This window comes from Macrotis lagotis, chromosome 1 (genome assembly GCF_037893015.1).
Source record: "Macrotis lagotis isolate mMagLag1 chromosome 1, bilby.v1.9.chrom.fasta, whole genome shotgun sequence".
Taxonomy (NCBI): domain Eukaryota; kingdom Metazoa; phylum Chordata; class Mammalia; order Peramelemorphia; family Peramelidae; genus Macrotis; species Macrotis lagotis.
The window spans coordinates 471,636,155-471,653,077 of NC_133658.1; the positions used below are offsets into that span (position 1 = coordinate 471,636,155).

At 33.6% G+C, this 16,923-nt stretch overlaps 1 pseudogene; it reads left to right on the plus strand.

The window, feature by feature from the left end:
• Positions 1-16,585, plus strand: part of LOC141504743 (tubulin-like protein alpha-4B) — an 82,999-nt pseudogene extending 66,414 nt beyond the window's left edge.
• Positions 16,586-16,923: the final 338 nt, after the last annotated feature.

A 16,923-nucleotide genomic window follows, 5' to 3' on the forward strand; every position in this document is an offset into this window, starting at 1 on the left:
CCTAAATAAAATTTTAGCAAAGACATTACAAGTTATGACTAGAATAATACACACTGATCAGGTTGGATTTATATCAGGTAGGTAGGTATGATTCAAAATTAGGAAAACATTCAATATAATTGAACATATCAATAAACAACAACAGAAATCACATGATTATCTCAGTTGATGTTGAAAAATTCTTTATTAAATACATCACCCTTTTTATAAATAAAATATTAGAGAGTGTATGAATAAATGGGGAATTACTTAATATAATTAAAATAAAAATCAGTAGTACCTATCTAAAACCATCAGCAAATATTATATATAATGAGGATAAACTAGTATCACTTCAAATAAGATCAGGGGTAAAAAAAAAAGAAGTCCAATATTATTCAATAAAGTATTAGAAATGCAACTTTAGCAGTGAGAATAGGCTATGAGAAAGCAAAACTTTCACATTTTGAAGATGATATGATGGTAACATATCTTAGAGAACCCTAGAAAATAAACTGAAAAAAACTATTTTAAACAAGAACTTCAGCAAAGTAGCAGGGTATAAAATAAATCCACATATATTATGTGCTTTTCTGTATATGAAAAACAAAACCCAAGGGCAAGACATTGAAAGAGAAATTCCATTTATTTTTTTTTTATTTAAGGCAATGGAGTTAAGTGACTTGCCAAAGGTCACGAACTAGGCAATTAAGTGTATGTGTCTGTGTCTGGATTTGAACTCATATCTTCCTGACTCCAGGTCCAGTGCTCTATCTACTTAGCTACCCAGATGCACCAGAGAAATTCCATTTGAACTAACAATAAAATTCTTGGAAATCTAACTCTCAAGAAAAAACAAGAAATTGTATGAAAACAGTTGCAAATACTTTTCATAGAAATAAAATAAGATCTACTCAATTGGCGGGGGGGGCATCTAGATTGCGCAGTGGATAGAGCACCAGCCATGGAGGCAGGAGTACCAGAGCTCAAAAAAGGCCTCAGACACTTAATAATTACCTAAGCTGTATGACCTTGGGTAAGTAATTTAACCCTATTGCCTTAAATAAAAAAAATTTTTAAAAAGATCTACTCATTTGGAACAATGTCAATTGCTCATGGTAAGGTCAAGCAAATAAAATAAAAATGAAAATTCTACCCAAATTAAATATTACATTCATTGCCATATTGATCAAACTATCAAAAGCTTATTTTACATAAAAGAAAAATTAGTAAAAATGTTCATTTGAAGTGACAAAAACTCAAGAACATCATAGGAATTGTTGAAAAAGAGTGCAAAGGAAGGGATCCTAGCTGTATCATATCTAAAACTAAACTATAAAGCAGAAGGCATCAAAACTTCCTGGTACTCATTAAGAAATGTACTAATGGAACAGTGGATATGAATTGTTACAAAAGAAACAATAGTAAATGGCTGTAATAGTTTAGTACTTGACAGATGCAAAGACATTATCTTCTAGAACTGCCTATTATCCAAAAACTGCCAGGAAAACTGGGAAATAGTATGGTTAAAAACTAGCCATAGACCCATATCTATTATATGGATTTTCTTCTTCTTCTTCTTCTTCTTCTTCTTCTTCTTCTTCTTCTTCTTCTTCTTCTTCTTCTTCTTCTTCTTCTTCTTCTCCTTCTTCTCCTCCTCCTCCTCTTCCTCCTCCTCCTCCTCCTTCTTCTTCTCTGACTCCAGGGCTGGTGTTCTATCCACTGTGCCATCTAGCCACCCCAAAATTCCATAATATTATTAAATCATAACTTATTCAGCGCTTTCCTGAGCTTCTGGTTCTCTGACATCACAAAAAAGGTGTTATAAAATCTTTTGCATGTATGATACTATTCCTTTTTCTTAAGTCTTTCTGGACCAAGTAGCAGGACTCTTGGATCTAAAAGCATTCACAGTTTTGTAGCTTTGGGCATGCTTCCAAATTTTTCTCCATGTTAATTGACTTAAGTTATAACACCATCAACAATGCCTATCTATTTCCCAAAATGCTAACCAGCATTTGTCATTTTTTCTTTTCCATCATCTTAACCAAATCCATGGATGTTCGTAAGGCACTAAAAAGTGCCTGTTTATACTCTATGACTATGTATCATTTGGAGGATATATAAATTTGACTCAGTTCCCTACATACCTGAGAAATGAAAGTTTTATCTGAGAAATTTACTAAAGTATTTTTTCCCATTTCCTAAATTTCTTCTTATTCTAGCTGTAAGGTTTTGGTTTCTATAAAATATTTTAAATTTCATGCAATCAGAATTATATATTTTATTTCTTACAAGCTTAATCTCATTTAGTCATGTGCTTTTTCTCAACCCATACATATGACAGTGGGCTTCTTCAAGGTTCCATTAATTTTCTTATTATTATCACTATTTATTGAAATCACAAGCAAACACTTTGAGCTTATCTTGGCATTTGGTATCGATGCTAATAAATACTCATTTCTACCATACTATGTTCCAAAATTCTCAAAATAGTGGGTTCTTTCCACAATAGTTGGGACTTTGGGGTTATCATACACTATTTACTAAATTCATTTGATTATTTAGACTGTATACTTGATCCAATCCATTGACCAACTCCTCTATTATCTAATATCACTTTATTTTGATGAATGTAGCTCTGTAATATAGACTCATACCCAAACCTTTTATCCAGGAAGTCTAATTCTTAAGACCCTAATGATTCTGCATTTCTTAGGACATGCATGCATCAGCTTCCCTTAGAGGAATGTAGACAATTTAACTCTTTCATGTTCCTTATGATTTATCATTCATTTTAACTTTCCATGCTAGTGTAAACTTTGTTTGAATGTCATATTTCATATTCAGCTTGAGACTATGTAGAAATACTTAAAGGTCCATATTCATCATTTCCCTGTATGATTATGCTGTTTGCTTGTTAGAATATTCTTAGTTTTAATCCTAGCATTTTGCCTTCTGGAGTCACATTCCAAAGTCTTCAGACTTTAAATATTCTGGTTGCTAATTTTTTTTTATTTTGATTATAACTTATTTGGTATTGAATTTCTTTCTTCTGGCTACTTGCAGTACTTTCTCCTTGACCTGAGTTCTGGATTTTGTGGACAATAAACATGGGAGTGTCAATATTTGGAATTTTTTTTTAATGAGGTGATCAAGAAACTCTGAGAATTGTTTATTTTGCCCTCTGGCTATAAGATATTTAGACAATTTTCTTTCACAGTTTCTTGATATGTGATGTCAAGGTGTTTTTTTTTTTTTAAGTTATGACTTCTAGGTAGTCCACAGGCCTTTCTTCGTTAATAATACCTTCAAAAACTGCAGTAGACAAAGTGGGTTATACAAAACAATCCATATGAGTATATGATGAAAATATTAGAACTGATATTTCTCTTGTCATCAAAAAATGGAAATGAAGCAAACTTTATTAATACATAATTTGCAAGGGACAGCTAGGTGGCGCAGTGGATCGAGCATTGGTTCTGGAGTCAGGAGGATCTGAATTCAAATTTGACCTCAGACACTTAATAATTGCCTAGTTTGGGCAAGTCACTTTAACCCCATTCCCCCCCAAAAATTAAAAATAAAAAAATATGTTATTTGGAAATGGACACTGATTCCCTCACTCATATCATGTGATATGCTCTTCTTCAGTTCTCCTTTATCATTAGACAGATATAAACATTGAGGAACAAAAAATCTGGGAACACAAAGAACCTAGATTAGGACAAAATAATAAGTAATTGTGCTGTCTGGATATTCTCTAAACCTTAGAAGTTAAGATACTTTGGATAACTCAGGCAAATTAACCCTATTATACTTATTAACCTGGTGGGGAAACTCTCACAACCTAGTCAGTTGCTCCCCTGCACCCTTCTCTCTCTTAATTCTTTTAATTGTGGTGCATGTGGGGAGGACAGCACATTTACTTTGTGTACATTTTAGATAGAAATATATTAGTGTGATTATGTTTATAGTTATTAATTAACACACACATTTATATCTCTGTAGACTCACATATGTACATACACATATATAAGATTGGTGTTTTCAAAAATGTTTATTCTTAAAGATACAAGATCAAAAAAATTTGAAGATCATAATTCTATAACAGCCCCATAAAGGTAATTCATCCTTTTCCTTTATAAATTAAATAATGAAGTCTTTCATTCCATTCAATTTTGCAGTTCAGAAGATAAGTAACAGGACTAGAAGGATAAAGAAAACAGTTCACAAAATTGAGACTCCAGAAAGAACTCACTAGTGGTAGAAGGATCAAAGTCAGAATGTTTGAGAAAGATACAGGGAAATGGGCCCTAGTACCTGAAGGAAATACCAAGATGAGATTATGGGTTATGATTTTATGATTTTAAAATATATTTAGATATACTTTTCCAAACATAATCCCTTTACTCAGGCCCCTGCCCAAGTGAAATCATGCAAAACTTTTATCAATATTAACCACAACATAATAAAAAGCATGAATAATGAAGTGAGAAAACTGTACTTCAGTTTGTTTGCAGAAAAAAGTTCATAAGGTCTGGAGATGCATAGTAATTTTCATTGTGAGTCCTTAATTCTACTGATGAGTAGTTAAACCTCTACCCATTGAAAAATATTACAATATTGCTACTTGGCATCAATTCATATAGATTTTCTCTGGGTTTTTTTTTAAATAATCTCTTTTGAAACCATTACAGCATAATGTTATTCCATCATAATCATATACCACAACTTTTTTCAGCCAATTCCCATTTATTATTCATTCCCTAAATTTCTATTTCTTTGTCACTACAAAAAAAGAGCTACTATAAATATTTTTGTACATATAAGTCCTGAGGATATTAAAATTATTTGAAATCTTTTTTGGTAGATCCCTGGTTCTTCTTCTTCTGGATAATTCTGGCATAATTTTCCACCCAAAGGCTAACTTCTAGAGAGCCAGGTTGAGAACAAGATCTCATCCCATACCTTCCCTCACCCCAATTTTTTTCTCCATTATATGGGCAGATATATCTGCAGGAAAGTGATAATTTTATTTTTGTCTTGATGTGCTACTTAGAATTTGTTGTGACATTTTGAAAATAATTGACAATATAGTCTCCAAGCAATCCCTTTAAAAAAACAAACTAAATCTTGAAAAATTCTGAAGGTTGTCTCTTGACCTCAGGAGGCAATGAGTTTATTACTAGAAGGGGAATACTCTTTTTTGGGAAATCTTAAATCTCAGAAAATTTAGTTTTTCTGAGGAGGCTCTTGAACCTTAGAAGATTTTATTTTCTCTGGAAGAGGCTCTTGACTTTAGCCTAAAAGAGTTCTTATACCTTGAAGAATTCCTTCTTCAAGGAGACACTCAAACTTAAAATTGAGAAGCATGCTTCCTACTAAAGGAGAGTGAAACTAATCTCAATTGTGTAAAAGGGGGCGATCAAAATATAGCCATTTTTTTTCTCCTCAGAAACTCCATGTCTACATTGTATCTGTATTTCTGTGTGCTTGTGCTTTTCTGTGCTTCCCTTCATTCCAAGCCTGGAACACCCCTTGTAGTCAAAATATTTTAATTACTATGGTCATTTTATCTATGTTAAAAGTCAACCTAACCCTTTCCTGGGGGCTTTTTCCATATAAGAAGCAAGACTCCAAGGAAACAAAATAATGCAAAAACTTTTTCCCCCCTAGAAGAAGATTCTAACTCTGTGTTTTAATACTAGACTAGTTAGAAGGCAGATAAGAGAAAAATATAAGGGATAGAATGTTGTCCCCAATTTGAATTCCTGTTCATAAATCCTTAGAAATTTGTTTTAAGAAATAGGAGGTAAATAGTTTAACAGCTGGATATCTTTTTTCCAGATACTTCCTTTTGTTCTATCACTTTAAGGAAACAAAAGGAAAATTCCTGGGATTTTAAATAGTTCCTCTTAGTAAATAAATGCTAATTAAATTCAAAAATCTAAGCAGCATGAAGGAATGGATCCATTCCAACCATTTCCAGCTGACAATTCTTAGATTTGCTTTGTTAATGAATCCCTGGCAAAGAATGAATGGTATTTGTATGACTTATACACTATTAGCATAGGGAACTAGAAACTATCTCTGTATGTGTATATGAGGGAGGGAAGCAGCAAAGGAAAATTTACAGTTTGAATTATGAGAACTCTCATCTTGATCCTGAAAGCAGAGTTCCTGACTTTGAATGCAATTAATGTAGAATGTTAGCAATTAATATTTTTATTTCATTTTATTATTTTTCCAGTTATATGCAAAACCAAGTTTCAACATTCACTTCCAAAACATTAAGTTCCAAATTCTGTTGCTTCCACTCACCTCACATCCCTCATTTAAAAAATAAATTGATATATGTTAAAATGTGTAGTCAGAAAAGTAACATAGTAAATTGGGAAATAATTTTTACAACTAGTATTTCTGACAAAGGACTAATTTCTATATTATAGAGAGAACTGAGTCAAATTTATTTAAAAAAAAAAAACAAGCCATTCCCCAATTAATACTAGGTCAAAGGATATCCCAAGGCAATTTAAAGATGAGGAAATCAAAACCATCTATAGTCATATGAAAAATTGTTCTAAATCATTACTGATTAGAGAAATGAAAATTAAAGCATCTCTAAGATACCATCTCATACCTATCAGATTGTCCAATATGACCAAAAGAACAGTGTTCAATGCTGGAAGGGATGAGGGAAATCTGGGTCACTAATACATTGTTGGTAGAGCTGTGAACTCATCCAAACTTTTTGGAGAGTAATCTGGAATTATGCCCAAAGAGCAATAAAAATGTGCCAATCTTTTGATCCAATAATACCACTACTGGGTCTATACCCTGAAGAGATCATGAAAAAAAGTAAAAATATCATGTACAAAAATATTCATAACAGCTGTTTGTGGTGGCAAATAATTAGAAATTGAGTGAATGTCCATCAATTGGGGAAATGACTAAACAAATTGTGGCATAGTATGTTATGGGACACTATTATTCTATTAGAAACTAAGAGGGCTGGGAATTCAGAGAAACCTGGAAAGACTTGCATGAACTGATACTGAGTGAGATGAACAGAACCAGAAGAACACTGTATACCCTAAGAGACACATGGGGTGATGATCAACCTTGCTCCTTCTACCAATGCAATAGAATGTCATCTGTATTGAAAGAAAGAACTGTGGAGTTGAAACAAAGACTAAAGTCTATTATCTTCAATTTTTTTAAAGTATCTTATGCACTACATAATTTTGCTATATCTAATATTTTATTTTCTCCTCAAGGATATGATTTCTTTCTCAAAACATTCATTTTCGATAATATATATATATATATATATATATATATATATATAAATATATATATATATATATATATATATATAGCATGGAAACAATGTAAAGGTTATGAGACTGCCTTCTGTGGGGGATAGGGGAGGGTGGGGAAAATTATAAAATTCAAAACCTTACAAAAATACTATTGTATGTAATTGGAAAACATAAAATATTAATAAAAAATAAAATGTGTAGCAATGAAAAATATTAACACAATAATTATACTGAAAAAGTAAGCATATCCCCCCAAAAGAAAAGAAACCTGAAGAAAAATTAAATGGGGAAAAAAGCATGTTTCAATCTGAATTAAAACACAATCAGTCTACCTTTTGGATGGACAGTATTCATTTTTTTTTCTTTTTTAAAGCAGTAACTTGCCCAAAATCATCTAGCTAAGTATAGTGTCTAAAATTGGATTTGAATGCAAGCCCTCCTGACTTTAGGTTGGGTACTGTTCTATTAGTCAATCCAATATGTATAACTGAGAATTGTCCCAATCCACATTTCTCCTATCAATAGTGATTAAGGACATTTTCAAAAAATGATTTAAATAGTTTGTTTGATAAACTAATCTGAAAACTGTTCATATCTCTTAATCATTTATTGGTTGAGGAATGATTCTTGTGGGGTTTTTTTTAGTTTTGCTTTTGTTTTATTTTGTTTTTTACAAATGTGACCCAGTTCTCTATGTTTGATAAATGAGATAATTATCAGAGAAACTTGTTTCAATATTTTCCCCACAGTTGCTATTGCAAATTGTATTTTCTCCATCCTATTTCTCCGGAATTATACATATTCTATTCTCTCTCACCTTTTATCCTGTCTTTTAAGTGTTTTGCATCTGACTAAAGCTTCCCACAATCTTTCCTCCATTATATCAACTACACACACACACACACACACACACACACACACACACACACACACACACATATATATACACCTATACATATGTATGAGTGTGTATATGTGTGTGTATTTGTTTTTCTGTAAAGCAACACAATTAAGTGACTTGCCCAAGATCATACAGCTAAATGATTATTATGTATCTGAGACTGGATTTGAACTCAGGTCATTCTGAGTCCAAGATGGTGCTCTATCCACTTGCACCACAAAAATGCACCCCCCCCCAAGATTTCTTATAGAAAAATAGTGTTCCATCATATTCACATACCATAATTTGTTCAACAATTCCCTAATCAATAGATCTCCCCCCTTAATTTCCTAGCCTTTGCACTACAAAAAGAGACACTATAAATGTCTGTACATGAGGGTTTTTTTAACCTTTTTCATATCTTTGTATCTTAGTATTTTAAAGAAAAGGGAAAGAAAAACTGTAGTGTTTGAAAAATAAAACTTGGTGTTATTAAGATTCAAAATGAATAATAAAAAGAGAGAGAAAATAAAATTTAATTTGGAAGAATGAGGGGTTTGCAGATTTTGGATTCTTCCAAGGTGTTATAACTGGAAAAGAGTATGGTTACTGCTTTCTTGGTCTGTGATCTGGTCTTTATATAGGAAGGACCCATGTTTTCCCCTGCAGTCATAAGCTCTAATAATCTTTTTCAGCTTGGAATTATGACCAGGGTCACTGATGGCCAAGCAGAAACATGAATCTGTACTCTGGGTCTGAGAGCCAGTACCGCGAATGGATTCTAGTGTTGCCACAGTGTCCAGTCCTATATCTAGTGCTGGCAACGTGTCCCCATAATCAACTTCTGACCAATGTGCTGATCACCTTATAGTTTCTGACCTGAGAGCTCCCAAAATTGCTAATGCTTCTTAAGGTTCCTTGGCCCAAAGTTGACGCTTCCATCTTTTGTGCTTCAGATCAGCCATCACAGACCTCTCCTCTATACTACCCAAAACATTTTAATTAGAAAGATGTCTTACTATGATCTTTTATTTGCTCTCTAACTCCATAATTTGATTTGGGACATGATTTGGAAATGTTTTTTCAGAGAATAATTTTGGGAGAATTGACTGAGCTGCTGCCTCTATTCTGACATTTTTGCTCTCCAGGCATAATTTATAAGAGTTAAATTTTGTGAAAGTCAATCATAAAGTAACATCTGTAGACCTATATGCAAAAAAAAATGGGATTTTATGATGGCAAAATACAGCTGTTTTATCACCCCAATCCCACTGAACTCATTTCATTTAAAATAGGACATAATTTTTAATGGAATCTAATATTGTTTTGACTGCAGTGTCAATTGCTATTTTATAATTTCTTTTTTTGTTTAATTCATATTGACCTAACATATCATGACCCTAAATCATAATAACTTTTATTCTCTGCTGCTCTGAACTTGCATAGTTATTACTTTTTTTAGACCCAACATATAGAATTTTACATTCTTCTATAGTGAATTTTGTAATAAGAGCTAAGACAAAAAAATTAGCTTATGATGAAATATGTATTAATATTACCCAAAAGATGAACAATCTTAGTGATGTGTCTTAGATTTATTCACATATTGTACCTTGGAGCAAATAATAAAGTGCTAAACAAGAGGCTAAAATAATATCCTATATATATCCTGATTTTCCCTCTAAACACAAATCATAGAGTAGTCCAGGAAGAGTATTCTCTTCTAGGAATCAAAGAACTTGGACTACTGAATTAGAAAGTTTTTCAGAGATAGCCTCCCAGGTATGAAGTCAGTAGCAAGGAATACTGACACTTCAACTAAGAATGAAACTGAGCAACAAAATGCAAATATGCTCAAACTATCTTTCTGGCAACAGAGAATAACTTTGATGCTATATATGCTGGGCTAGCCAATTTGTAATATAACAATAATTGAGGTAGAAACACTGATGGAATAATGGTAATAGTACATAAATGTAGTATTCCAAATATATATATATATATATATATATATATATATATATATATATATATATATATATATATATATCAACTATCCTTTAAAATGACAAATTGCCAAGAATTAAAGCCAAACTTACCTTGTTGCTGTTGTTGGATCTTCTCTTCCTTGTTTTATATTTTCATGCAGGATATTATCACTTAGTTTTATAGTTTACACACATTGCCATCTACTAAAACTTTCTGATCTTTTTCTTAGTGACTTTTATTCAGTAGTGATTCCTTCATTCATTACTTGTGAACTTGCAAATTTATATTTATCTTCAATGAATTTTATGGATTTAGACTACATTTTCTTTCTATCCAGTCAAGATCCTTTTAATCTGTATCTATTTAACTGCATATTAACTATGTATTTCTAAAATTGTCTCACCTTCAAATTTCTATAAACTTCTTTCTTTAGATTAATTGATGCTATTAATAAAAAATTTTGATATAAGGCTCATTTTCACCTACTTTTGAGCCTGAGTTCTCCCCTACACCCTTCCAAAAACCTCAAAATAATGACAAAACAAATTCCATGGCAACAGAATCCATAAAATGGAATGAAATAATTTTCAAGTCCTACAACGTAGGAATCCTGCAAGAAAAGTCTGTAGCATCAGGGTGAGAGAAGAACACAGTCCTGCATAGATCACACCAGAGCAAATCAGATCCCTGTAAATCAGTAGCAGGACTCTGAGTTTCTTTATCAGTATCAACAATGACAAATTGCAAATCTCTCAGCTCAGAGATATCAAAGACAACTCAGAAGATCAACAGGATGCGTCTGTCAAACCCACATATAATTGGAACACAATCTAACTTAGGCCATGCTAGAGAAGATCCAGTCCCATAAAACCAGGCCTTGGAATTCACTGAATCAGTAATGACAAGGGATGCTTCCAGAGCTCTCAGTCCACAGATGGCAAGACAATTAAACACTTAGTCAGAAGGATATTATTGGGTTCTTTCTGCTAGCACTGAGGAAGAATTCAGTTGCTTTCCCCATACTCAGATCTGGATCATAGTACTGGAGGGTCAAATCCAAGGCAAGCAGGAGTTGTAGCACACCAAAATTTGTATTTACAAGAGAAGGACACTCATCACATTTACAGGAGAGAAAAGAGTGCTTATGAACACTTACAGACCACAGTACAGATCAGGAAGACAGCAAAAACACCTTACCTCAGAACATAGCACTTTAGAAGAATTCAAAGTACACTGAAAACAAGTGCAAAAAGCCCCTGAAAGTTGGAACAGTGTTCCATCCATCATGGAAGCAGAGGTATACATTAACAAAGTTAGAAGTTAAGTAATAGGCTTATAATATGAGCAAATAAGAAAAAAATTCCTACCATAGAATGTTACTATGTTGGAAAGAAAGATCAAAACAAATACTCAGAAGAAGATTAAAAAAATCAAAACCCCTACATCCAAAGACTACAAGAAAAATATGAATTAATCTCAGAATAGGGAAGACCTTAAAAAGAATTTTTAAAATAGAGGAAGAGGAAAAATTGGAAAAAGAAATGATAGACACACAAAAAAATATAAAAAATCAACAGTCAGATAAAGGATATACAAAAATACTGAAGAAAATAAAAAACAGAAATAACAGAAAACAGAAATTGAAAAAACGGAATAAACTAAATAAGAAAAGGGGTACAAAAATCCAATAATAAGAAGAATGCCTTAAAAAGCAGATTTGGTCAAACGGAAAAAGAGGTACCAATGATCATTAAAGAAAACAATTCACTAAAAATTAGAATTGAGCAAAGAGAAGTTAATATCTTTATGTGAAATCAATAAAAAATAAAACAAAATGAATGAATAAATTAAAACAATGGAAAACAATTGCCATGGACAATAGATCCAGGAGATATCAACTAAAAATTATCCAAATAAAGAGCTTAGTAAGTATCTTTCAAGATATTGTCAAGGAAAACTATTCTAATATTCTAGAATCACAGGGTGTTTATAGAATCACAGATAAAAATTGAACGAATCCACTAATCATCTCCTGGAAAATATCCCCCAAAAAAACTCCCAACAATATTATAGCCACTTTCCAAAGGTCAAGGAGTAAATATTGCAAACAACAAGAAACAATTCAGGTATTGTGGAGCCATGATCAAGATAGCAAAATATTTAGCATCTTCTGAATTGAAGAATAAAAGAGTTTGGAATATGATATTCCAGAAGGTAAAAGAGCTCAGGTGGGGAAAATGGACTATTAATAAAATGGGAGAGGTTTTAAACTTTCCTTTTGAAAAGACCAATGTTGAAGAGAAAATTTGTCTTTGAAATAGAAAACTCAGAAAACGCTTAAAAAGGCAAAAAGGAAAGGGAAGTCATAAGTAATTTAATAAAGTTATTTATATTTCCACTTACATGATGATACTAGTAAATCATAAGAAATTTCTTATTATTTGGGCAGTTAGGAGTATGTATAGATAGAGGTCATGGTGTGAGTACATTATGAAGGGATGACAACCCCATAAAATAAAAATAAGCATGAGAAGGAAATATATTGGGAGTAAGGGAAAGAGAAAGTTAGAATGGGGAAAACTATCTCACATAAAAGAGGCCAGAAAAAGGTTTCACAATGAAGGGGGACAAGGTGGAGTTGAGGGAGAATTAGTGAATCTTACTCTCATCAGAATTGACTCAAAGAGGGAATATCATACACACTCATTTGGGCACAGAAATCTATCTTATTCTACAGGAAATCAGAAAGAAGAAGAGGAGAATGATGGAAGGGAGGGCAGATTTGGGAGTGGATAGTCAGAACCAAAACAATTTTTAGGACAAAGGGAGAATTGAGAAAAAGAAAGGAATAAATAGGGGAGAAAGAATGAAGAGAAATACAGGTTTCTCTGATAAAGACCTCATTTCTCAAACATATGAAGAAATGAAATTGTGAGAGTCAAGTTCTCTAACTGAAAGATGATCAAAAGATAATGAACAGCTTTTAAATAAAGTAATTTAAGTTATCTATTGCCATATTAAACAATTCTAACTCACCACTGACATGTGAAATGCAAATAAAACAATTTTGAGACATTTCTTAACACCTATTAGATTAGCTAATAATACAGAAAAAAATAGAAAAAATGTAGTTAATATGGAGAACATGAGACATTAATGCACTGTGGATGGAAACTGATTCAACCATTCTTTTCTTTTAAGGTTTTTGCAAGGCAAATGGGGTAAGTGGCTTGTCCAAGGCCACACAGGTAGGTAATTATTAAGTGTCTGAGACTGAATTTGAACCCAGGTACTCCTGACTCCAAGGCTGGTGCTTTATCCACTATGGCACCTAGCTGCCCCCTGATTTCAACCATTCTTTAGAAAAATTTGGAGCTATGTCCAAAGGCCTATAAAACCATGCACACCCTTTAACCTAGCAATGCCAATATTATATCAGTTTCCCAAAAGAGTTTTTAAAAAATGGGTAGTGAATTATTTGTAGAGAAATATTTATAAAAGTTCTTTTCTGGTGGCAGGGAGTGGTAAATTGAGTGAATGTCCATCAATTATGATTAAACAAATTATGTTAAGTGATTATGATGGAATGCTATTGTACTATAAGAAATTATGAGCAGGATGCTCACTGAAAAAACTTGGAAAGACTTACACTAACTGTTGCAAAGTGAAATGCACTGTCTTCAAAGTAGCAACAACATTTTAAGATGATCAGACTTAGCTATTCTCAGCAGAAAAATGATCCAATGAAACTCTGAAGGACTTATATTTAAAAATGTTATCCATTCCTAGAAAAAAGAAATTATTGTGTCTATATATAGATTGAGACATTTTTTTATTTGAGTTTTTTTTTTTAAACCTGTATTTTCTTTTACAACATAGCTATTTTGGAAATGTTTTTCTTAACTACACAGGTTTAACCTATGGTTGATTTTTTATTGAAGACCAAAATTACATCACTATGTTATAGATGTGTTACAATGTATCCAATTGATCAAACCAATACAAACTCAGAATTTTCTTCCACAAGTCAGGCACAGATATTTGCATTCGCTGTAGTAACATTTGGATGCTTGTAATTTTAGCTCAGAAAAGACCCCACTGTCTGATATATTCTCCTGCCAGAATTTTTTTAAGGAAATTTAAGATGAGATTCATTTTCTGGCAAGGCACTGGTAGACTATCCAGGTTTTACAGACTTACAGCAATGAGATTAGCACATGGCTCTGCAGACCTTCAATTTAGCAATCAGTCTGATATCTCTTCTTTCCCACACTTTCTTTTAGAGTCTCCCAAATATTGAGTTAACTCTGTCAAAGCATGTGTCAACCTCATTATCAATATGCATATCCATGGAAAATATATTGTCAAGGTAAGTAAACTTATTCATAGTATTCAAAACTTTTCCATTAGCTATAATCAATGAAATCACATAGGGATGATTTGGTGCTGGCAATGGAGCACCTCTGTTTTCTTGGTGCTAATTGTAAGGCCAAAGTGAGCACAAACAATAGAGCATCAGTCTGTACGTTGTTGCATCCCAGTTTCAGTAATCTGGATTTCATTAGCCATCCTTGCTCCACTCAGGCCTGCTATTTGGAAATGATACCTGCTGAGTTATCATGCAACAAGAGAACTCTCAAGTCTATTGGACCTTGTATTGTCTATGAGTGAGCACACATTCCATGCACCTATGGCAAGTAAAATCTTCTTTGAAGAAGTATTTGTACATTTTTGTGTGTATTTAGAACATAGGATGGAGTCTCTACTTCATGTGGTATCAGGTCAGGGTTGGGAAAGCAGACAATTTTTAAGGCATCTATTCCTAGACCCTTCCTCTCATCAGGAAGTGAGCAACATGATCATTAAAAAGGCAGCTCAGACACCCAGGGGCCTACCAAATCCCACTGTGACTTCTAGTGAAGAAACAACCCTAGTAACTGAGCCTATCTGTGTGAAAGGTTTTGAATATTGCTCCCAGTGTATCTACATTTGTTGTTCCATAAATTGCTTGTCACCAGAGGACTTTGAGATAGGAATGGTACAGTGGTATGGGTCATGTTTTTAAATTCTTGTGTGAATTGGATTTAAGTAACTCAGAGTTACATGAAGTTGTTGGTCTCACTCTCTGCCAAAGCAATCAATTGTCCAGTGGAAAGACAGTGTCAAGACAACTGATGATGACTCTAGATGAAGTGATGACTTTGGCATCTTCATAGTCCAAACGAGTTCTAAGAATTACACAATATTTGCTACAGCTGTCTTCATGACTTTTGGGAAAAAAATGTTCTCATCTACCCATTTTAGCAGTGTAAGACTTCACATGTTTAGGGTAGATAACCCACCATTTCACTATTAAGTCTGAAACCCCTCAGGTACCCTAATCTTGTTTAGCCAGTCTGCTAAAATGGTTTGGCAGTGTATGACTGCCGTACAAGTTACAAATTCTTAGACCTACAGGTAAGAGTTAATTGGTTAAGGAAAATATCAAAGGTGGAAAGCAGCTCTGAAAAGGACTCAGCAGTCTTCACATCAGAGTACTAGATTTACAATGTGGACCAGGCTGGTATAAAGATGGACAATACTAGCTGGAAGTTATATTGCTTAGAGCATGGTATCCAGCCCAATGGTACCATGTGCAATAATAGAATTTGGATTGTTGGGGAATGACTCCTTCAATAACTTCTTCAGTGAGCCTGAAGCTGGCAAGCATGTTCACAGAGTGGTCTTTTTAAACTTGGAGAACTCTGCTATAGATGAGACTTAGATTGCCATACATAAACAGCAATTTCCATCTGAGCATCTGATCTCTGCTAAGAAGGATACTACTAATGACTATAATATTGGAAAGGAAATGATTGATTTTGTGTTGGAGCACATCCAGAAACTATTGGAGCAATGCACAGGGCTACAGGGATTCCTAATATTTCACAACTTTGCAGGCAGTCCAGGTTCAGATTCCAAATGTCTGCTGATGGAGAGACTCTCCATTGACAATGACAAAAAATCCAAGCTGGAGATTGCCATCTACCTAGACTCACAGATAGCCACAGTTGTATTCAAACTTTATAACTCCATTCTAAGCACTCATACTACACTACACTCTGACTGTGCCTTCATGGTAGACAATAAGGCAATCTTTGACATCTCATGCCAGAGTCTGGACATTGAGCGTCCTTCATACACCAACCTCAACAAGCTCATTGTCCAGATCATTTCCTCCATCAACAGCTGCCTACATTTTGATGATGTTCTCAATGTAGACCTTAAAGAGATCCAGAACAACTAGGTATCTCATCCTTGAATCTACATCCCCCTGGTCAGTTACTCATACATTGTCTCTTACTGAAAAGGTATGAGCAACTCTCTGTGGCAGAGACTTCCAATTCTTATTTTGACCCCTCCAAGCAGATAGTGAAGTAAGGCCTAAATCCCTGTAAGTACATGGCCTATTGCTTTCTGCACCAAGGTGATGTAGTACCCAGGGATGTCAATGGTGCTATTTTTACAACCAAGATCAAGAGAACCGGGACAGCTAAGTGGCACAGTAGATAGAGTAACATTCATGAAGTCAGGAGGACCTGAGTTCAAATCTGTACTCAGATACTTAATAATTGCTTACCTGTGTGACCTTGGACAAATCACTTAACCCCATTGCCTTAAATAAAAATTTTAAAAAAAGATCAAGAGAACCTTTCAATTTGTAGACTTGGTGTCCACTGGCTTCAAGGTTACCAGCTCCCAACTGTCATA